The sequence below is a fragment of the Thermobia domestica genome, chromosome 5 (assembly GCF_964235325.1).
Source record: "Thermobia domestica chromosome 5, izTheDome1.hap1.1, whole genome shotgun sequence".
NCBI lineage: Eukaryota > Metazoa > Arthropoda > Insecta > Zygentoma > Lepismatidae > Thermobia > Thermobia domestica.
The window spans coordinates 148,950,682-148,975,603 of record NC_137458.1 but is presented as its reverse complement, the minus strand read 5'-3'; the positions used below and the strand labels follow the sequence as shown (position 1 = coordinate 148,975,603).

General features: G+C 36.7%; 1 protein-coding gene across 2 annotated transcripts in view; it reads right to left on the bottom strand.

Annotated features, from left to right (window-relative positions):
- The window catches only part of LOC145686169 (fibroblast growth factor receptor substrate 2), a 71,358-nt gene that overhangs the window by 27,084 nt on the left and 19,352 nt on the right, over positions 1-24,922 (bottom strand). Inside the window, exon 1 of one of the 2 annotated variants that reach the window (XM_081759186.1) lies at positions 4,492-4,621. The exons of the other annotated variant lie outside the window; for it this stretch is intronic. The gene's annotated coding sequence lies outside the window, so the exon portion shown is untranslated. Of the gene's footprint in view, positions 1-4,491; positions 4,622-24,922 lie in introns of those variants that run through there. 2 annotated transcript variants of the gene reach the window in all.

Sequence of the window (24,922 nt, the reverse complement as noted above, 5' to 3'; positions counted from 1 at the left end):
GTCCCTTGTAAGTTCTTTTTCGCAATGTTCTTGGAGCATTCTCATCTTGTTTTTTATGTATTAGTTTGAAAGTTACAAAGCTTTTAACAAGTAGTGTACCTGTATCTATATATTTCACAAATTTTATGAATGAAACGTCATGTACTCGGACAAACTATAATAGGCTAGTATAAAAATATATGCAATTGTATTAACTCAATATTTGACACAGCTATAATTTTCGAGATTTATTACAAACTTCGAATTGATGTAAATCCGCCAATTACGCTAAATTTCGGAGGGGGGCCGATACTGTATATTAATTGGATGAAACATCTCAAACAAACGTAATCATGTTCTGAAATACTTTGCTCACCTTGTTGTGAACGCTTAATTTTATGCTTATTTTTTCTTGGTGTCGTTCTACGATTGACAAAAAAAAAAATCTATGAGTTTTACGTCCCACGATTATGCCGGTCAGGCTAAAGGAGACGGTAATAAGAGATGAATGAAGTGGTGGAATGAAGAAAGTGGGAGGAAACGGGAGAACCCCGAGAAAACCCACGAGCACGGTGTTAATCCGCCACAAAGTTTACTTGGCGGGGGCTGGGATCGAACCTTGACAAAAAATAAGTATAAAAATCTTTCCACCTCAAGTGCGTAGTGACTACTAACGTTTCACTCACTCACAGCTCATTCTAGTACTTCCTGTAAAATAAAGACACAGCTGAATAAAATAAAGTGTCGCCGAAGCCGAAGCTCTTCAGTAATGCCTAGAAGTCGGAAAAAAAAAAAAAAAAAAAACAATTGGTTACAAAAATCATATTACAAACATAACAGTTCTTTCAGGATTCCAGGGCAGATAATAGAAAGACTAAATATCAAGGATTTATTTTGAACACTACATTTCGAAAGATTATATATATATATATATATATATATATATATATATATATATATATATATATTCATTGTTAAGTCCTATACGAATAACTTCCAATAACTTACAGGGTCCACAGTGGCTCAATTGTGGAGCGGTTATCTCAATTGTGGAGCGAGGGGACTCTGATTTGATCTCCAGCCACGCGAGCTTGTGAACAACGTTGTTTCCGTGAGTTCTCAGAGTTCTCGGTTTCCTTCCCCATTCTCATTCCACTACTCATAGTCATTCACTCCCATTAATAATATTTCTCCTTTAGCCAAAAGGGCATAAATGTTGAACATAAACCTAGAAATTTCATTTCATTTTTACAACAATCTGGTATGTCAATTTCTAAAAGGAATTATGATTTTTTCACATTCTAAATAAAACATTAATAGTAATATGCATCCCTATTTCAGCGTCAGGAAAATATGCGTTATTCCCAGAGTGCGAAATCATAACAGTCGAAATGGGGGAGGGGATGACAAGGAAGAAACGAAAAAAAAAAAAAAAACCTCTTCGTATTGAATGTTTCGACATACTTGAACATCCAAAATCTGTAACTATTAAACTACGTATATAAGATTAGGTATACCGCTAACCATCCATTAATGACCGGTACATATAACAAATTTACGTATACCGCTAACCATCCATTAATGACCGGTACATATAACATATTTACGTATACCGCTAACCATCCATTAATGATCGGTACATATAACATATTTACATGTTCTTTGGTTGTATTTAACTGAATTTGCAAACTTCTGAGAATAGTGGACACCCAAGAAGCTACAAGTGGGGGAAATTTCTTTCAAAAATATTAAGTGGGGAGATTATCCCCCTTTTCCCCAGGATTTCCCACCCTGGTTATACCTTTAAAGGTAAAGTTTCATTTGCACCTGCCTTATTATTATTAAGTATTCTGCCTTTTGGCAGATCCTGGGATTTATTTTTATTTATTTATTTTTAATTTTAGGTTTGGGACTAAGAATGTTTCTTCCACGTTTCTCGATCTTTAGCTTCCTCTTTTAACTTCCAATGTTTTCTTCTATTTTTTTTTTCAAATCATCGATCAGTTGTATTCTTCTTCCCATTCCTCGCTTTCCTTCTATGGCGGTATGAAAAAGACTATTTCTTCATAAGATGAGTCCAATCCAATTAGCCTTCCTACGAAGGATACTAGCCTATATACAGGATGGTCCAAAAGTAGGTATACAGACCAGCATCGATCAAGTATGACATTTTAATTTATTAATATAGTGAATGTATTTGCTTTGGTTGGTTCCGAGCTTAAAGTATAAGTGGAAATAAATTAAGAACAAATAAGGAAGAAACTAAATCAATACCTGTATGGATAACTGTAAGTAAATGATATAAAATGTCAAGACCGATCAGTACAGGACTGTATATGGACCACCCTATATATTTACCTGTACCACTTTTTCACGTAAGAAAGGAAAAATAATGAACAATTTACGGTTTATATTCCTTGTCAAATGATGTCTGCCAGGCAATCGCAATATATCGCGAAGAGAAGCTTAGAACTTATAAATTAATGATTTGAGGTAGAAAAGTTGATAACAATGTAGAACTTCAGATCGGTCTTCTTTCTACGCACTGAAACCACGGACGGATTAAGGGAGGGGCTTAGAGGGGCTACAGCCCCGGTCCTCCAGTTGGACGGGGGCCTCCACTCTGATCAAAATTTCAGCTGGCTGTAAAAAGATTCATACACGATACAATCATCGTAAGATAAAATATGACTAAAAATATGAAACATATTCTCTTAACTTTCCTACTGTTCTTTCACAGAAATGTATTAGGCGAAGTAAGCCGGGGCCACATATTTTTTCTAGCCCCGGGCCTTCAGATGGTTAACCCGGCCCTGACTGAAACCTATACATGACAACAGCTTGAGAATGCACGACTAATATTCTAATCAATTAAACAATTTCATTATTTAAAGTCTAACCTAATTCACATAGGTTTTAATAATCTCTCTTGATGTAAGTTAATACAGACACCTGAACACCCCTTCTACATAGCCTATCAAATATGAAACTTCAGTACAAGCCAAATACATGAAAATCAATGAAAAATGTGAACTAATAGATCTGGTTACAAACAGTATGTTTCCTTAAACTTAATCAGGCTAATTAACGTGTTGAGCCAAATGCGAAACGAAGTTACCCTACATTCCAATGATATATACTATTTAGAAAGTATGCTTACAAAGACCACGTGAATTTCTACTAGAGTCTATTATTTTAATTTTAATAATGGAAAAACGAAGTATGTATGACTTTAATTGACAGCCGGTGAAATTACGCGACGATAAAGAATATCACAGAAACACCAATCCATTCATTTCCTATTACTCTCAACGTTCTACATCGCTATGGGAAACCAAATGTTCATTTTACTCGTTATTTTCCGTTAAAAAAAAAAAAAAGTAGAGAGAGAGAGAAAATTGAATTCACTGAATTTTACAGCATATTTTCACATTTTCGAAACCACGAGAAAAAAGAGCACACTTTTGTAACTGATCCCTTACTAGTATTACGAACTGCCGCAATCCTCACTTGCTTTACAATCGAGAGGTTCCGGACTCAAACCCGCAGCCGATGCCATGATGACTTTTTTTTTTTTTTTTTTTCAACTCCGCAAGGCACATTCCGGAATGGCACCTTCAACTAGCGGACTTCTTTCCAATTTCTTTCCCACTATTGTTCTTGGTGATTATGATTAAGCCTGGCTATCTGTATCTGGAAATTTATTAAATAAGTAAATATTACACAACCAAAGTTTAAATGTTTATTCCTTTCATTTTCGCAGTTCATTTTCGTTAAGAAATCAGTAAGTTACAAATTGTGTAAGCAAAAAACAAAACAGCATTAGGCCTAGTTTGTTTCAATTAGACGTGAATTATACCCGTCAATTATGACTAAAGAAATTTTGTGTGCGATTACTATGTAGTTCTTACCCTTCTATATTTATACATTTATACAATGTTCGGGACGGGACATGTGCAAATCAGGAATTACATGATACTTCAAATAAGCCCTAAATAACATACTTCAGAGTAAGTTATCACATGCCTTCGATTAGTTCCTTTTCAATGCTAAATAAATCACCGCTTTAAGAAAAATGTATGAAACAGCGTGAAATTATGGAAGGAAGCAATTAGCTATTTGTTATGGAAAGATAGTATTTTATAACTAATTCTGTAACTCGTACTCTAAAAATGCGACGCCTTTTGCATTAACAAAACTTACCTTGAAACACTGAATAAAAATAACTACAAATTTCCTTGCAGCAAAAATTAAAGAATGCCTTGTTCAAAATCTATGCTGAACCGTTTCCTTTTGTTGCTTACTAAATACAGTGGGGAATTTTTGGCAATTTCCCTCTGTTTGCTATAAAGACAAACGTCAGGTACACGTGTTGTTGACAAACACAAAAATCACACGTGCGTGACATCGAACAATTTGCGCACCTGTTACAAATTAACAGTTCACATCACATCACATTAAAAAAGGTTAATCTCTTTCCTGATAATGTGAAAAAATATAACATAACTTTACCTCTTCCTCTGCCAAGATCTAAGCAGCGACAGAAGCTGCCCGCGTCGGTTACCCCCTTCCTTCTAGATTGGAAGACAAAGCAAATCTACAAGAGAACAAGCACTGATCCTCAACCACTTGTCACAAGGCAGGGTGGAGCGCCTGTTGCGGCTGGCCGGATTTCAAACCCCTCCGGCTTTTTTCACCTACAAAGGGGAGGTCACCGGACCGTAACCCTGGACGACCCAAGAAAGATCACAGTGACGTCAACTGAAGCATTCACATGACTCACCATGATTTCCCTTCAACAACAGTGAAAGATAAGATTGCTTCAATTGAAAATACAATTAACACAACAAAATTTTAAGATAAATTATTGGTTAGCTCTTTGATAAAATATAACCGGATTCCGAGATATAACGGAGATAAACAACGTACATATCTTTTTCGCGACTTCATAGACATTAGATGGCTATCCCGTTCTTTGAAAGACTATAAAGCAGTGGTATGTAGTGCAACATTAATACATACCTTCAACATTTAGATAAACTAAATTAACTGTCTTCAGTCTAACACCCCAGACCCCACATGCTGATTCATAAGTTGAACAAAACGCATGATGAATGTTGAATTATCACAAAAGAATTAGTTAAATGAAAAAAACATGAGAATATAGACAAAACCCACGAACATGATGTTTCACTTCAAAATTTTACAAGAACTAGGATTAAACGTACAAACCCTTTCATCTATTACCCAACAAAACAACACATTTTCGAACTACTTTATCAAACTATGCAACGAAAACTAATATTTATTTATTTATTGAAGTTTCGCATAGCTTTTTAGCACTGAGGCTATATGAGGCGTGGACCTACAGTTTAAGTTGGAATATGGAGCACCGTAAACATTGAGGATCGAACCTGGGATCATGTATACCAAAGGCGCATACACTAGCTACTAGACCAACATGGAGAGTAATAACCACATCGCACATTATTTCATAGAACAGGGTGTTTCAGTGAATGTTGTTCTTTTTAAGTTGGTGTTACTCCACATCCCCAGTTGGGGCGTGTGAAATGTGTATACATCGAAATTATGATGGAAATCTAGAGTTGAGTTGAATTTGAGTTTAGCGTCCCTTTCAGCTGCAAGGCTATATGAGACGTGGACCTACTGAGTAACATGCAATCCGAACAACATGAGCTCCGTCGGGATCGAAATCTAGAGTTTCGATTTCAGTTCATATCGATCTTACGTTGTGCACACTGATCACTGTTCTTTGTTGTCACATAACATTAAGATGACATACACAATTCAACGATGTCTCTTTAATATGTATGTAAAAATTATTGATTTATCAATTCTATTATCCATACAAAGAGCTTGTTATGGTTCTAATCGCAAGACAATTCCAAGGTTACTGGAAAAGTATCAAAACATGACATGTTAAGGTGTGTATCTGACATCATGGTTAAAATAAAAAAAAAAAAAAAAGTCTCTCCAGGAAAACAGGGACACTTTCAGCACATCTTGTAACTGTAAATTATTTCCCCAGATATACCCCCTCTCATTTACATTTATTTAATAGATTATTTATTCCAATATACCTACTGTATTTTAAAAGTGGGATACTCTACTGAAACTTCCTTTCTTTGTCAATAACATAAGCCTTAAACGCCAATTTTTAAAGTAATTAATAGATTTTCTGTTATTTAGAAAAATATTGTAACAAAATAAGTACCAGTGTCATGTGTACACTATATGAAGCAGTTTGGTTTGTACGGTGTGATACTTTCTCAATTAATATTGAAGCTGGAATTGATATCAGATTTTTATCATTTCCGAGATTAGTAGAAAGATTAGAGTGGAGATAAAATATATTCTTAGGGCAATTAATTGATTGCCGAAAATCGTTTGTCGCTATCTATTACAGTTTTTATTCTAAAGCGATCAACATTTAACCGATTTGAATAGAGGGCTACAAGAGAAAATGTCACCTGTTCTTAGACCAAATTGATTTCAAAAAATCGTTTATCGCTATCTCTTATCGTTTTTGCTCTATATAGATCAATATTGAAACCAGAAATTGTAGTGGATTTCTATGACTTCCTTATTAGTAGAGTTACGGATGGAGACTAAATGTATTCCTGGAATGCTTAATCATTGCAGGAAACCACCTCTTGCTATCTATTATAGTTTTTGCTCTAGAGTGATCAACGTTAAAACCGAAAATGGTTAACTTGTACCACTTCCGGTTTGAGTATAACCTCCATCGCTGTTCTTAAGATTGTCTCTGGGATGAAAGGACACTCGGACAGACACGGTGGCGGTCCTGGTAAACCACCTTCTTAAGAAATGTAAAGACATCAAAAATACAGCGAGATACTTTCTTAACGTTAAAAATCACTTACGTGCAACAGCATCTTATAAACATAATCCAACGTATACTTTTAAGTAGTGTAACAGATCGGTACTTGTGGGAAGGTGACTGTGTGAGAAGGCTCGTTTGATCTCAGGACATGTGTTTTTGGTGGACAACAACGTGTCTGTGGCTTTTCTTGGAGTTCATCCGTTTCGTACAAGTCTCATTCCGGCATATCTTCCATAATCATTCATTGTTTAATTATCAATTTCCTTTAGCCTAAAAGATATAATCGTAAGATGACAGAACTAGAAATTTCATTTTATTTCAGATCGGCACATTTTAGAAACGATTCATTCTCTAGAAGCTGTCTTTTTCTCAATTTTTGATCCAACGGACATTCGATCTATGTGTACCAAACTATTATTTTCCTTATTTTTAAACAGAAGAATTGCTTTCTTTTACAACCTTGTAAGGAAGATTTAACATAAAGAAAAGATTTAACATAAAGAAAAGTTCAATACAATCCTATTTTTATTTCCGAATTATTTCAAGTCAATGAAGTTTTAACTTGGTTTAAAGTACTGTACAATACAAACCGTATAATCTCAAGACGCATGTTCTTTCATGCTACGCCTGTTGAATACTTTAAAACAAGACCGATTCATTGTTCCCAAGTGCACCAATTTGCAAAGCTGCAAAATTACATAATGTCTCTAATAAAGGTTAATAAAAGACATGCTTGATTCTATACTTAGTACTCCATTAGCATCAAGAGCTGCACTTGCATTCTAATAGCTAGTGACATCAAGATGACATCATCACATCTGTAAGATACTCATTCAACCACAAGCTTTTGCAACATGCAATGATGTACACAACCGTCAATACTACGATGCGAGCCAGCGAAATGATGATAATAGTTACACGATTTACTATTTCTCATTAAAATTACAAATTCAGATCTGTATATAAACCATCAAGTGTTAAATTTCTCGTATGTAACTGAACAATTTCTTTTATTTTTTTATTCTCAAAGGACAATCCCATATTGTGACTGCTACTAATAAGGAGATCCTGAAAGGTACAGAACACCCATGATATCGAACAGAATTATATAGAATCTTTTATGAAAATTGCATTGAAATTCTTGCCAAGAAAATAATAAATTAACCTTTTCAAGGCTGTGGCGCCGCAGAAGTCAGCACCATCACTGCAGCTACCATCGCGCTAACGGCGAGACATATACGCTAGAAACCATGTTGTGATACAGCATTTTCATTAAATGTGAAATTATCTTAGCGAGAAAGGTTTAGCAGTCTCCAAATATTTCAGTAAAAACGTTAAACACCTTGTTCTTTAAATAGTTTCCAGCATTTTTCAGAAAATGCTTGTTTGAAATACTGAACTTTCTCTCACCGAAAAATTTGTTTTACTGATTTCTTTTCTCTCTTCGAACAATCCTGTACGTTTTCACTTATATTTCCACGTATTCCTTTAATCCTGAATTTTACTAGTTTCTTTCATGATTAAAAATAGCTATAGGGAGCATGGTGGATCAGTGGCAGAACTTTCACCTCTGGTGCGAGGAGTCCTTAGTTCAATCTCAGACAATGTGGATCTTAGGTGGACATCATGTCCATGGATCTTCTCAAGAGTTCTCCCGTTTCCTTTCATGATAACTTTTACATCAAAATCACGTATTCGTGCGGAATATATCAACAGTAGCAACAAATTTTAGGTGTATCGTTCAAGGAAATATCCAACTGAAGTATTATACTGTAAATAGAATACATGTCTTCAGGTAGATTTTAAAGCTACCAACTAACATATCTTCAGGCTTAACAACTAGAAACTTTGTTTTAGAGGACTGGAAGTCAAGGCTGAAAACAGTATGGTGTATAATGACTATTCTACTATGCTCCTGCTTCGAGGAATGATTAATGTAACACGGTCTCGTGTTCAGGTGCATAGATTTTCGGTTTGATCCAATATCATAAAGTAGTTAGGGAGACACTTAAACTAAGAGATGGCAAATCCGGCCTAGAATTACAGAAATAGTGCCTAGGAACCAATGCATTAACTACGTATCACCCAGCTGAACATGTGCCATCTGAAAGGCCATCGTCATTCACGTGGTGTAACGTAAGGGAGTGCAGTTTTTAGTTTAATGAAAGCATATGCTAAGGCAGTAACTCAAGTTTTGATTTCAAAATTTTATTTATTTATTTGTGAATGACTATAAATTCAGTTTTCGCGTTGATCTACTACTGATTAATGTAAGCATATAGTAAATTTTTAAAACTTACATTCTTGTCGTAGATCATAGTTGGGGCCCGTGAGATTAGTTCTTGGGGCTCATGAAATCTACAGGCTGCCCTGGGGACTGTTGCCAACTATTTTCTTTAATGCAAATAACACAGTAACAATTTAAAAGTCGCTAAATTCCTGTATTACAAAGGTAAGTCATAAGTTCTACAATATTTTCACAGCCCACACAGAAGGCGCGTGTACTTTCCATGGGTAACAGATTCTAAAGTCATACGACACGCCATTAATGATAATTCACCAAGACACGACGATTGTTAAACCAGTTCGGCATGTCCGAGCACACTGTAGTGCATCACCTTCACGTTCTCGGGAAAACCATGAGGAGCTGAAGCATTGTACCACATGAGTTGACACAAGCTCAGACCCAAAGGAAACTGTGCGTGTAAGCCGACAACTGCTGCAAAATCCGCGAGATGTATGTTTCCTGAAACGGTTTGCACATGCGACGAAAAGTGGATATTTTTCCGAATGTTCCCAGATCAGTGAAAGTTTCTACAAATATATAATGAAAACGGGGTAGGAATGAATAATATGTAAAGGAAATGAAGGTACTTATATAAATTATTTCATTAAGTCGCCAAAGATGGTCGGGAAAATTCATCGCTCGTATTCCAAACTTGTGTGAAGTGTCTACAGTTTTTCTTCGAAAACTTTTGGGTAAGAGATCTCTGGGTAGGTTTAGAAAATTGGACGAAAATTTAAAAAACAAGTATTGTATATCAATCCCGACGAGATCAGTTTTGCACAGAATAGAATCAATGATACTTTTGTTTATGTGGTGATGTACTTCCAGATTCCCTAATAGACCCTACTGTTGCTCATGACCGACTACGGTAGGTCTCATAACTTTGGAGCTATGGACCTTTATAGTTCATTTTTTTCATGTTTTCGGCAGTCTATAACTCCGAAAGGAAGCATTTGTGCACCCAAGTTGGTCTATACTTTTTGTCTTATCTTGATGTCAGGATTCACCCCCCAAACGTTGTCGGTGTTGTTTTGAAACACCCTGTATATATACACAGTGGCGGATCCAAGATATTATCAAGGGAGGGACTATAGCCCCTACAGCTCCCCTTGAATCCGCATATTATATATATATATATATATATATATATATATATATATATATATAAACTAGTAATTTGGCCACCCTTCTCCCCAATGGGCAGCTGTAACTTAAGAATTCTTTAACACTTTCAGCCCCATGTGTATCTTTTTGATACACAGTGAGGGTTTACTAATGGACCACGTGTATCAAATAGATACACATGGGCTGACAGTGTTCATAGCAAACTGTAGTCTGGTGCCGGGATGAAATTTACTCAAACAGGGTTGGGGCTGAGAGTGTTAAAAAATGTCAACAAATTGCTTCTATCAATTTCTCAATATTTCTCCGAATTCAATAAAATGAGAAAATAAAACAATGAGAAACTTTTCAAAATAATATGTAAATGTATATGCAACTGTGAGAATGCAAATTGGGATTTTTTTTTTATTATGGGTAGCGAACATTACAGCAGCCCATCCAATTTCTTAACCAATTTTTCTGTACCGATTTTTTTTTCAGTTATTGCAATAGATCCTAATTGTTATCAGAATAAAACAGAAATTTATGTTATACATATTATACAACATATTAAAAGGTAACAAGTATTTCGGAATGATAAAAAAAAAATGCATCAAAAGATTGCGATCTTGGCCGATAATTAGTTTTTGAATCAGGAGTTACAAAATTTTTGAACCGCCTCTAAATCGTGTTTTCGTATTTTTTACGGAATAAGCACAACATACTGAGTTACGTTATAGTTTGGGCTTGGCTACGCTATATGTAGTTCTTCAGATATAAGACCTACAAGGAATTTTTTATCTGAAATATATTGGAGCTTTTGATCCAAAAAGAACTTAAATTATATTAAATTAATAGGAACACTACTTAAAAGCTTTTAATAGCTATGATTACTTGTTTCAGTTACTCAGACTGACTGCTTTAAAATTTTGATATATCACTTTCAATTTCTTCTGATTCCAATCGTTGTTTTTCCTTAAGTCATCTCTCTTTTTTTCTAGTTATTTTCCTCCGTTTAAGTACTGTCTGAGACCTCTCATTCTCTCTTTCTTTTCTCTTTTCTTCCAAAGCCGAATTGTATCTTGTTCTTGCACCTTTTACAGAAGTTAAAAGAGTTCTGGATCTGAAGCATTGAGACATCTAATTCCACCTATGTAGGCAAATCGACCAGTTGTCTTTGGGTTACTGAAGAAGCCTCTTGCAATTTTTCTACCAATAAACTTTTGTTAATAGAAATACCAGACTCAACACTTGCATTTCCATGTAAAATAATCCATATCATTTTCACAAGACTCCACAAGTGTTTGAATTCACTTTTGCCACCTAGAACTGATTTATAAAACTCATCAAGTTTTGTTTCGCTTCCATCTGAATTAGTATAAGTCGCGAACACACTTTTAGACGGTTTAAGAAAAGATTCGAACTCTTTCTGGGCTCGCTCTGTTTTATCATCATCGAGACGAAACGACTGATGGAGTATTTCCAAGCATTTCGTCATCCTTATCCAGGCAATTTTAGGTTTATGCACGAAAACCTCAGGATCAAGGCATGAAATGGCACGAGTAAGAGGATATCTAAGAGGACATTTTTCGAGTATTTTTTCAGTAGTGTATTAAAAATTGTTGACAATCACTGAAGAAACTGCCCTTGTCTACTTCCTTGACATATTTAAGCTTCCCAATGTATTTTTTTTTTCTGTCCCGAATCCTATATTTACATTCTTAGGGGCTTTCAGATTACTTTTAACTTCTACAGCTTGCCCTCAGTCTTCATTGGACATCGGCATTTAAATGTTATCATATATTCTTTTTTTTTGTTTTTTTTTTTTTTAATGTGTACAGTGTGTTACGGTGTGAAAAAGCATTGAGTAACAGCAAATTACCCTCATTTATTTAACAGTACTTCTATACTATTATCTTACCAACAGAAAGAAATGCCCATCACTTATAACGTGAAGTGTAACAAATCAAAATATCTTCAAAAATTACATTCATAATATTAGAAATAATGCTGTGTACAACTGTACATGAAGTAATAACTACTTTACTTAATAAGTTTACATACTATAAATACAATTCCTAAAACTCAACGAAAATCAATTTATTTGTAGTGCTTCTTTCAACAAATAATGACTGAATTATTGGCTTATCTTAACAAATACGTAAGACGGACAATAGTTTCATTTTCTGAGAAAAAAACCCAATTTTCCCTGATTTACACGTTAAGCACCATTTTCTCTGACTTTTCCCTGATATTTGACCTTCGTTTCATTTTTACTGACTTTTCCCAGTTTTCCAGATTTGTAAGTACCCTATGGAATGAAAATATGAAAGGAAACGGGAGAATCCGGAAAAAATCCACGAACACGATGTTGTCCAATACAAATTCGGGTGAGTGGGTATCAAACTAGGAACCTCTTGTATCAGAGATGAACGCTCTACCACTGAGTCCCATGTCCCGCTATAAACAGATTCTGTAAAAATCATTCGGTTACATACCCATTAACATACATAAGCGTATTTAAGAAGCGTAATTTGAAACGGATACAAAAACAAAGTAATAGCGAAAAGTTAACTAGCATGGTTTATCGTATTTTTATTTATTTACTTCTAAAATACAGACACGATATTATTTTCATGATGCACTGAAAGAAATGTGCATTCTATTTCGATCATTTCTAAAGCAAATGAGTAATTCATTCGACTAATCATTTTCTGCAGCATGACGTAGAGTGACTGGCTAAGGTAGTGTCTGAATCACAGGTATTCCTATCAAGAATCGAACCCTGATATCCCATGCTAAAGACGCGTTTGCGAACGATATTAGCACGAGAAAACTAAAATATGCATGACGTCCCGCAAGTCTACAGGGGACCGAACTTACTGATTCCCCGTAAGTATTGTCCGCTCTAAACCTACCCTACATAACTTGATTATTCTCTACTTATTATAATTTTATAACTATGAATTACAGGTGTTGCATTAGCATATTTATCTGTGCTATTACAGTTTTGCATGTTTGCTATCACCGTAACATTTTAGTGGTAAATAAATTTAAATTGTAGCTTAAGAATATCCATTCATTCAGTAAATGATTGCAAAAAGTTACGTAAACATTTCGCATTTCTGATATGAGTCATTTTTGTAAGAGAAAAGCGGAGCGAATCCACGCCTCTTCGCTCGAATTGAGGGCATCAGCACAGTCACAGAGCTTAGGCTCCGTCCTATTCCTACTTATCCCGCGGTCCCGTCAGCCGACCGAAACAGATTCTTTTCCCGTAATGGAAAATGTGTCATTACATTGTACGTTACGGCAAGCGTTTAAAGGGCTGCAGGCATGGGCACGAGCGACTTTTCTTTGAAACTCTACTCGACTCGAAACAGACATCTTCCAGCTCGACTCGAGAACTCGGCTCGAAAAATTTCCTCCAACTCGACTCGCATTAGGGTCGAGTTTCGAGTAGAGTCGAGCCAAACGAGCTAAATCTTGTGTGTAGTTTCAAGTATTCGTTTCAAGTATCTCACATAGACAATATAATGATGAATGATACTACTACTACTACTTATTATAACAACACCCTGTATGAAAGATAGGCGATTTGTATCTGAATACTAAAAATTAGTTAAATGCCGATATCGCTCGTCTAGAAGTCTTCAGGAGGCAAGGACATCGTCCACAAGTTTCTAGGTTTGAGTTCATGTTCAAAACTGCTCGGCCTGGAAATAGGGTTTTTAACGGCTCGAGCAACTCGGCTCACAGTTCATTCGCTGTCGAGCCGAACCAAGAAGTGAGCAAAGCCAACAGCTCAGCCAACCGAGCCGGCTCGAGACTCAGTTGAACCGAGTCGAACTAAGCCGAAGGACTCGTTTCGACGGAGCCTGCTCGAGACGATGGCTCATCCCTACCGAGCCGGATCAAAAATTCGACCGTACAGGTCTCGGCCTTGGGTTAAGAACTGCAGTAATACTTATATGGGTGCTCATGACATTTGAGGGTGTTTCGTTATAAAAATCTATTGTCTCGTTATTGAGACGATGCGAGTAGTGTCCCCTCTCGTGAGCAACACTAAAAGTACTCCACATAACTGCTTTCATTTTTCATGGCTTTCGCTTTTCAGTCTAATCAGGCCATGATTTCAAAACGAGTTAAAACGAGCAGAACAAGCGAGCCATTATCAAACTTGACTCGACTCGAAACTCGACCTCAAAAACAGTGACTCGTCCCGGAAGTCGACTCGAGGTAGACCCGAGTTTCGAGACGAGTTTTAGCTCGACTCGTGCCTATCGCTATCTATAAGGCAACCGATCGCTAAAAAACGTGAACGCGTAACATCAAGAATCGTGATTTACACTATGCTGCGAAATCTCCCATCGATATCAATCAGGATTGCAATCTCCTTATTAAAATAACTACTTTTTTTGGTCATTCCTCATGATTCTCTTATTAATTGAGAAGGCACATGACTTTGTGGCTACATTACAAAGTTGCTCTTGGTACACAAGAAAATATAAAGTAAATTAATACAAGAAATGTTTGCTATTACATCGAACATAATACACTAACCGTGTCAATTACTGTCAAGAATTTACACGTAAAACCTGTAATAGTCCGCTGTAGTGTATGAGTGGGAAAGATACAATGAGTGGATACAAGTAGCATTCTCAGAAATAAATACGATGAGATGTTCACGAATAAAACCTTGGGAAATATTGAGTGGTTGGACTGGATTGGAGTTTAAAGTCTGTCAGCACCGAGGCTATATGAAATGTGGATCTACAGCTTAACATGGAATATGAAGCACACGAACTCCCTCCCGGAATTAAATCCGGGCCCCGCGCTGCGCAGACTCTTGGAAATACATTTGCAGAACGGTAGAAATGAGGTTAACTCAAAACTTCATCACTAAACAAATGAGAATTATTATATCGGTATGTCACCTACCACTCATGGGGATTTTTAAAATGTAGGATGGAATGACTTAAGAATGTATATAAACCATGCTCAAGATATAACTATATTTGTGGCACTTATCAGTCCAATAGGTCTGCATGCGAATCACGATGCTTCACACACAAAAGAAGGCGGTGATTTCACATGTCCTTCAGTGATATGGAATAGGGCGTTGCGCTTCTGGTCTGACAGTGCAGACAGTAACAACCACAACAATGGAATAAAGGATACAAAAAGGGAATAAAATATGCTTAACAATTATCTCTATTCACAACTGGAAGCAACATTTTACATCTTGTTATTTTTCGGAGAGCTTGTTTCGCTCTGCAAGAAAATAAAGTGCGCACAAATGTTAATCCTAGTTATAATCCTTTCTGCAGCTATAACAAAGATTAACCTCCGTACTTTAACAAAAATTAAGCGTAAATTCATCAAAATATTACTTGGAAATATTCACTTCTGATTGAAAAGTAAGACAACTTAAATATCTGCATTTTTTTTTCTTTGGTAATGTCATCAAGCATCTGCACATATAATAGGCTCAAGTTTTTTTTGGTGGCAATGATAATGAGGTAGATAAGTCGCGGCGAATCTTAGGGCACGGAAACTTCTCATTTATTAAATGAGAAGTGCGTGGATGCTCTCTTGAACTTGTAATGTTAGTCGTGTGTTCAACATGTGTTTCACGCAACCACTAAAGAAATCAGGATCAAATAAATAAGGTTATGTCGTTCCAAATCCCAGCATATTAATATGTGGTGTTAAAACGTTGTCAAAGGTACAATGACCTCTCGCAAGAAATGTTCCAGATTCCGAAATACTTCGGAATGAAAATTTTCATCCCGGAATAGGAATTAAAAATTTACTCATTCTGGAATCCCGAGATTTCAGATTATCGGAATTACGGAAGTTCAGAATCTCAAAACTTTAGTCCGGCATTTCGGAATTCTGGAATCTCAAAACTTTAGCAAGGCGCTTTCGGAATATTGGAATTTGGGAAGGTCGGAATTCCGGAATCAAAGAACATCAGCCCAAAATTTCGGAAAGCGCAACGACGGCACGTTGGTCTGGCATATTGAATACTCGGAACGATGGAGTTTCGGAATTGTGGCTATTCAAATTGCGGAACTACGGAATTTGGAGCTGATTTTGAGTTTAATGTTCCGTTTACCAGCAAGGTTATATGAGGCATGGACCTACTAATTAACGTGGAATCCAAACCACATGAGCTCCCGCCGGGAATCGAACCCGGGTCTACCACGCCAAAGGCGAGTACGCTAACCGCTTAGCCACGGAGGAGCTCTAAGACATTTTGGAGTTTGGAATTTCAGAATTCCTTATCTCGTAACTACTAAATTTCAGAATCTTGGATCTTCACGAGATTGTGCACCCATGTTGGTCTATAATTACTTTAATATTTTCATCTGTTCCCAATGCATTTTGTATTGTTCCGAACACTCTGAATAGTATATTGGAACGTATCACAGTGCTATCACGTTAACGGACTAAAGGAGCGAAACTGATATGCTAGAAATAGAAAAAAATTCTAACCTTCCTTGAGCCAGAAACTTGCAAATACGATCTATTATTTCACTTGTCAGTATTATCTTAATTTTAATTCATCAGATTTCATTTACATGGAAGATTTTTTTAAATGTGTTATTTGAAAGATTACACTGAAGCGCATAATAATTATTTGCTTATATGTGCTCTGGATGCAGTGAAAAGTTGAAGATAAAAATTCATAGTTCACTTCACATCCGGATAACGAGTCAGTGTTCACAAAGTGTGAATGATGTAAAACAAGCACATAACATAGTAAGTGGTGAATCACGAGAAGAGAGGAAATGAGCGAGTTGTCTTCGACGCCTACAACGTCACGGCACATTGCCACCGATGTTGCACAGGAAAATGTGCGGAAATACCAACTTGCATTTCTGCTTTATGCGCCGACAACAGAAAGGAGAAGACAAAAACACGAAACCTAGTGCGATGTTGACAATGTTCTGTAGTAATATGCGTCGTCTTCTGGAATTTGGAAAAGGAACAAAAACTTTAACATCCCACAGACTATGAGATTGAAAAATAAACTCAAATGAGAGATAAAGTAATTAAGACAATTTTTTTGCAGATTAGAAAAGCAAGATTTTGGGTAATTCTCCCTTCGATTATGCAGTTCAGACTTGAGGGGCGCGCCAAATGCAATGGAAGAAAACAGAATTCGAAGGATAATAAAATCCAAGGAAACGAGAGAACGCAGAGAAAATTTACAGACACAACGCTGTCGAAGTACGTATGTAGCCTGGAATCGTACCAGGATATTCTTATACCAGAAGTTTCAGACGAAATAGAAGTGACGAGAGAATAAACCTAAACTGTTCACAACATGAAATAGAATCTTTCATTTAATGTTCATTAGGCTAAAGAACACGGATGATAAATAAAAGTGAATGATTATGAATGAATTGGTGAAATGATAATGTGGAAGGAAACGGGAAAACTCTCAGAAAATCTACATACACAATGTTGTCCACCACAAGCTCACATGGCCTGTGATCGAACGAGGGACCCTTCGCACCAAAAGACAGTGCTCTACCTCTAAGACACCTTGCTCCCTACACGGTTCACAATCGAATCAGAGGTATTCTAGGTGAGCATTACAAGTAGATTTATCAGCTTTTCCAGCTTGAAAGATCATGTTAAAAGTAAATAATTCCGCCAAGTTAGTTTAATTAATAATGTATAGCTTGAAACAACATATTTACTAACAAATCTCTCTGGTGTTTTCGCCTCGGATAGACTGTCAATAGGCAGTAAATGAGTAAACTTTAACACGCAATACACAATAGTTAGAAAGGTACAATTTTCTATTGTGCAAGAAAAAGGGAGGGATACGCTGCTCTGTAATGGACAACTCCTACATAATGATAACAATAGTGAAGGACCGTATGGATACACAGTTCTTCTTGATATACTGATAGAATAATACTTATGACGACAATGGCATTCTAACAGATTCATTAGAAAGTGTTCGGATTTATGGCAGTGGCGGATCCACGTGGACTCCAACAGCGTCTATCTCCAAGACTACAATTTTTTACTTTAATCTCAGTTGGTTTTGCGAAACGCAGAGCCGTATGTCCCCCTTTCAACTTCTCCCCCTTAGTTTAATACAGTTCCCTACGTAGGGTACAGGGAACTCTATTGTAAAGCTTTAGACTGGCAAATACCTCGATCATTCTAGTACAGTCAGTATACATGCTATACAAAATATAGTAACTATTTTTGTCACTACAAGATTAGTGCCGTTGAAAATTACTCAAAACAAAAACCATTTATTGAAATAGAATAAATCATCATACCTATGATTCACCCTTTCTTCTATGGAACGACCAATTTTCTTTCATTCTTAAAAGAATATAGTAATTTAATTATATAATGCGGCAGCCGGTTTGATGAGAGCTGTTTTCACGTCAACCAACCTGATTAATGCAACGTTATAATGTGTAAGTGTTCTGCGGCAGCCATACGCTTGATGTTCTTAATGACACTAGAACCTTATTAATAGGTCAGCGGAAGCTAACTTTTCACTGAACTTTCTACAACAAGTGCATAATCTTATTGTGCCCGATGTTCAACTCTATCTAGATGAAGATTGTTTTTTCTCCAACAAGATGGCGCATCGCCACATTAACATCGAGACGTGGGGAAATTTCTGGAAACAACTGTTCAAAGGTGGATAGGCGACGAGGAAGTGTCAAGTGTCCAACCAGATCTCCCGATCTACTGCCGTTATACTTCTTTTTGGGAGGTAACTCTCAAGAACACAGTCTATCCCACAAAACAATGTATGCTGGATGCCACAGGAGAGGTGATTGAATGAGACTATCTCTGAATCCATTCCAGTGGAAACCGTATTACATGTGACTTGGCTTTCATATCTCCCAATTTCGGTTTCTTGACTCACTCTATAAAGAAACTAGAAACTACGGGAGATTTATTATTTCGGGTAAAGAAATAGAATGCGTTGAAAGAAAACCGAATGTTCTTTCTGCTTCGAAAGCTGAAGTCGTAAGAAAAAGAATTTAAGGATTTGATTGAGAAAAACATAGGCTATAAAACTCTATATATAATATCTGAAGTACGGGAAGAATAAAACACAAGTGAAGTTGTTGGTGTGAATATTCGTGATATGACCCTTTTCAAATACGCTAGGTTAACATCGTGTGATTTAGAACGTTCCTTTTCTCAATATAAGGCATTATTCCGTGACAATAGCCATGGCTTTACGATGGACAATTTGAAAAAAAAAAAAAAAAAAGTTAGTTATTCACTGCAATGTGCATGGAATTTCGACATTGATGAATTAGAACTATTGGTGAGTACCAATATTTATTTTTGTATATTGGGCGTTTTCCCATACTTTTCCTTATTTTTTATTAAATAGTTTTTAATTTTTAGCATATAAAATAAATATTTTACAGTTTTTTAGCACATAAAAAATCGGGCCTTAGTAATAAGTCATATATTTTATTGTGAAGCGACTGTATGCCGCAGCGTACTCTATTTGCCGGGATTGATGGTGGTTTAAGTAAACTACGAAGCGAGTGCTTGTTTAATTGTCTCCGAGCTCTCGGAGGTGAAGGACGGGCGATTTTGTAAACCTCTCTTTCGTCTCTCGTACATGTCGCGATGCAATGCTCACTGGAACAAAGGTACGTGATCAAATTTTATGTAAAAGTCGGTATGTTTCCACCGGAAACTTTTCCAATGCTCAACAGACCTTCGGGAATGAGTGTTTATTACAAAAGTTAAGTCTACAGATGGCACAAGGCGTTTTTTGGATAGCCGCGAAGAGGTCGACGACAAAGCCCACGCTGAACGCCCATCAACCTCCTCAAACCACAAAAATGTGACTCGTGTGAAAGAACGTTTGCAACAGACTGTCGAATGAGTGTCTGTTTAATGATCGATATGTTAAATATTCCAAGAACTATCGTCCACGAGATTATGACCACGGATCTGCACATGAGAAAAGTGTGCGTGAACCCTGCCAAAATCCTGCCGAGTGGAGATTCGTCAACCTGTTTTGGAAATGTATGTAAATGATCCTCACATTTTAGACGATGTTATCGCTGGTGATGAAACATGGATATTCCAGTACAACCCGAAACGAAGAGGTAAAGTGCCAAGTGGCACACCTCGGTATCTCCTCGGCCCAAGAGGGCTTGAATGAACAAATCAAAGACCATGCTCATTGTGTTTTTGACATCACGGGTATTGTCCACTGTGAGTTTGTACCTCCCGTAACAAAAACCGTTAACTCTAGATTTTACGTAGAAATCCTCACGAGACAGAGCAAGGAACCGGAGCGTCAGACCAGAAATCAGCGGCGATTGGAAACTTCATCACGACAACGCGCCAGCCCACACTGCCTTCGACGTGGCCAGCTACCTGGCCAAATCTAGCGTGGCAACGCTGTCCAGCCACCCTACAGTCCAGACTTCGCTTCCGAAGACTTCTTTCTGTTTCCCCATCTCAAATCCCCCCTGAATAGACATAGTTAGAGAACAATTGACAATATGGAAGCAGGATGTGAAATGGCTTTACACGCACTTCCTGAACAGGCCTTCCAGGATGCCTTCGAAGATTGGAAATTCCGCTGGCAAAGATGTATGGACACAGGAGGGGTGACTTCAACTTTCACCTATTCAAGATTCGGCTAATAACCTCAGGCAATGGAATTTACAATATTAACTCAGGGGAAAGTGTAGGCGAATCTTGAATTCAAGATTTCCCTTTCAACTTTCAAGATTTACCTAATGCGAAATTATGTTGGTAGTACTGACAAGAAATTACACAAAAATTTGTAGTTTCGAAATTTATATATATTTAAAAAGTACATACTAAAACAGAATAAGCACAATTACAGTACATGACTAGATATTATATATTTGATATCGAGATAAGAAAATGTTACATGAAATTACAGAATATATTACGGAAAACATAAAATGAAGTAGCATAAATTCTATGAAAGTTTGCATAAATCATAAAATGAAACAAAGCACCAAAAATCAGTATAAGCACAATACAGGTATATAAATAGATAGTATACGCTTGACATCGAACTGTAATAATGTTACACGAAATTACAAATGTCTTACAGAAAACATAAAATGAAGTGACAGAAATCCTGCGAGAGTTTGCATAAATCATAAAATAAACAAAGCAAAGTATCACAAGTCACACATAAATGAAATGCAGTGAGACACTGCATCAAAGTACTGTATTATGGCTATTTCTTGTGATCCAACCCTTCTTTTGAGTTCCACAATATGTTGATTAAGGCGACACCACTTTGCTTTCTTTGATTTAGTGACATGTCCCATCCAGAATTGATAGATTGTCATTTCATTTTCTGTTTGCTCCTGTTTCAAAATATCTATAAATCTGTATATGAGGCGCCTATTACCAAAAGCCGCCAAATCCATTTTTTTTTTTTTTTTTAATCGAAACTGAGTTATATATCGCTTGTTATATGTTTGATCTAAAGGAATTAGATGGAAACAGAATTTTGTTTAAAAGCTTAATATTTCATACTAAAAAAACTAGTTCAAATATGGGGACTTTGTACGCGTGTATATGAGGCATCATTGCACGTTTTGCGAGATTACTTGAAACTAAGCGAAATGGATGTGGCGGATTTTGATATTAGGCGCTTCATATATTCAAGCCGTCGTCGTCTATAGAACAATCATGTTTCCTTGCTTTCTTACCTTAGGTTCAATTATACGGTCTTTAAATTATAACAAAATATTTTGTAAATAAAATTTCCTTTGTTTGCTATATAATTCTTCTCTGTAGGTTAGGTAGATACAGTATTAAGTTAGAAATGATAGGCTTGTGCCGTTTAATCTTGTTCTGTTTCTTTCCAGAGTATTTTTTCTTACTGTTTTTAACTGTTTCATAGAGAAGGCAGATTTCATCAACCAACCAAAATGTCTACATGAAAATACAGGAGGAAATATGGATGATGTGAAACTGTTTCTACATAAATTTTCAGGAAGAGACATGACTTTGTGTTCCATAAAAGGAAGAAAACTTGTTAGAAACTACCTGAGAAATAGTTAATTGCAACAGGTTGTAAGTATATTCAACAAATCTACTACGAATCCTAAAGAACTCGTACAAATGGGATAACATTTTCAATTACACTTTTATGCCTCACATGATAGTGATGCACTGGTCTTCTCACTCATACCCATACGAGCAAGTGCGAGGAGACGACACCTATTCAAGCGAACTCGGCTGGAGCAAGATATTCCAGCAATTGATTAGGGATCGGAGGAAAAAATGAAGAATGCTACCCAATTACTTGTTTGCAGATACCCGTATCAAACTGTTTTCTGAAACTGGTGTATTGGAAATGTAAAACCCTCATGTACTTAGTTCCAACTGTTCTTGTTTTACTCACAAGGGAAAAGAGGGAGATTATATGTCGAAGTGGAAGATGGTTTATACGCCAATCGAAAGCACTAATGACGCCTATTACGAAACTGTAATGAGAATTTTCCGCATGCATATACTGTGCAAGTTATATGAATATACAGTGTGTTTAGAAAATCCCTTTCCACTCCTAGAATTGCAAACGGTGAGACAGATGGCAAAACAGGGAAACACGCGTTTGATCACTTTAAAAGTACAACATATCAAAGTAAAAAGTGATGTTCCAGGGCCACCAGCAGGGTCCCAGGCGGGGTCCAACTCAAAAACTGCAAATGATAAGGGGTTCAAGTAGCAAATCGTTGAAATCCTGTTGGGAAATGAAAGAAGACGGAGCAGGTCTCGACTCCCTAAAATTACCCCGTGCAAAATGGCGGCTGGTCAACATGTCAGCTAAAACGTCACTGTAAAGTTTATGGCCACACCACAAAAAAATAAATAAATAAATAAATAAAAATAAAAATGAGACAGATGTCAAAAACAGGACAACACGTGTGTCATTCCCAGACGGGGTTCTACTCAACATTTTCAAATAGCAAGGGATGTCAAGTGGCATATCGGGATGATCTACCTTTTCTCGGCACAAGAAATTTTATATTGGACCTTATGGGGAGAACATGGCTACCGAATTTCCTCAGTTTCTAAGGAACTAGGCATCTCTAATGGGAAAGAAAAATTTTGCAGCATTCTACAGAAGTTTATTAACGGGTTGAAATACTTAAATTGTATATTTGTCTGCTAGTTTAGCAGAAATAAATTATTAAAAAATAAATTAGTTTCTTTTTATACAAATTATAATATGTCTAACTTTGGAACCAATTATGGTAGAAAGATCAACTTTTTTTTGTTTTATTCCTTGAGAAGAAACGACTCTAATAGTTTTAATCACAACCATATCTGATACGCCAATTAAAAAATAGTATTTTAATATAAGTATTAAAGTCCACCTGTCAAAGTTTGACGAGGGTAAGTCACGCCCCACTCTAAGCTTGGCCGCGGAAAGGGCGGGGGTTGGTGAAATGGAGGGGGAAGGGGGTGGATGTCTGAATGAAACAGGTTCTTGACCAGTTTCTGAGATTACCTGTCAGCTGCCAAATACTGTTAGCTTTATAGAGTTTGTCTACCTCAATGGTTCCATACTAAGAGACTGGACGATGTGGTGTGAAGTATCCTCTTTTCCCCGTTACCTCTGGAAGTTCATCAAGATGCATTCTAGAGTGCGCGGGAAGAACAGTATATATCAGAAAACGCTGTTATTTTGGGAATTTTTTTCCCTTCCGGACAAATATTATAGCATATAGTAGTGGCGAAGGGAAGGGGGGCAGGGGTGCCCCCACAGGATTCCGACAATGTAAAGTCCTGGCCCCCATATATAGGTGTCCGTAAAAAAATGTCCCCTAAGTTCTTTTTAAAATAATATCTTCGGAATATATTTCAAATTTGAGGTGCTTTCCTGGTAGCCGTCATTTTCCAATATGACCGCCGCCCTACGTAAATCTCTCTCTCTCTCTCTCTCTCTCTCTATATATATATATATATATATATATATATATATATATATATATATATATATATATATATATATAAAGAGAGAGAGATCGTGAACCAAGGCACTTAGAAAATAATTTTGGTGTCAAACTATAGATTTCTGAGGACGATGAATTTAAATATGGCATTGTTTATTGCCACTTAGAAATCTTACAACCTGGCAACACTGTTGTCTAACGATTAACTGTACAAAGTTACAAATGCGTATATGCACGCATTACTCTAGGATGTAGCGTACTTCCTTAGGACTAAACGAAACCTACTTTTTCTGGTAGCTTTCATCACGACAAGACATATTTTACATGGTAACATGAGAGAACATTTGTCTAAATCCAATATGGCAGCCAATATGATGGCTAATTACTAGGCAACCAAGTAATGGACTTATTCAAATGCCTGTCAGTCCTAATTGGCCTAGAGAATGGGAGAGAGAGGCAGGATACGGTCTCATTGAAGAAGCGTCTCCTGAGGGGGCGAGGGAAATTTAAAATACTCCATTTTTTAATGAAAAACACGGTTTTGCCTCCTTGTCCGCAGACAACACTGCACACCGAATACTCTATAAGACGTTCTCTAAATAGTCCTGTTAGATCCAACCTGTATTGTGTGTAAACCGTGCATTTTCACGGGGGAACAGCGGAGCAAAAGCCCTGTTTTTTGTGATATTTCTGGTTTCTCGTGCTTAC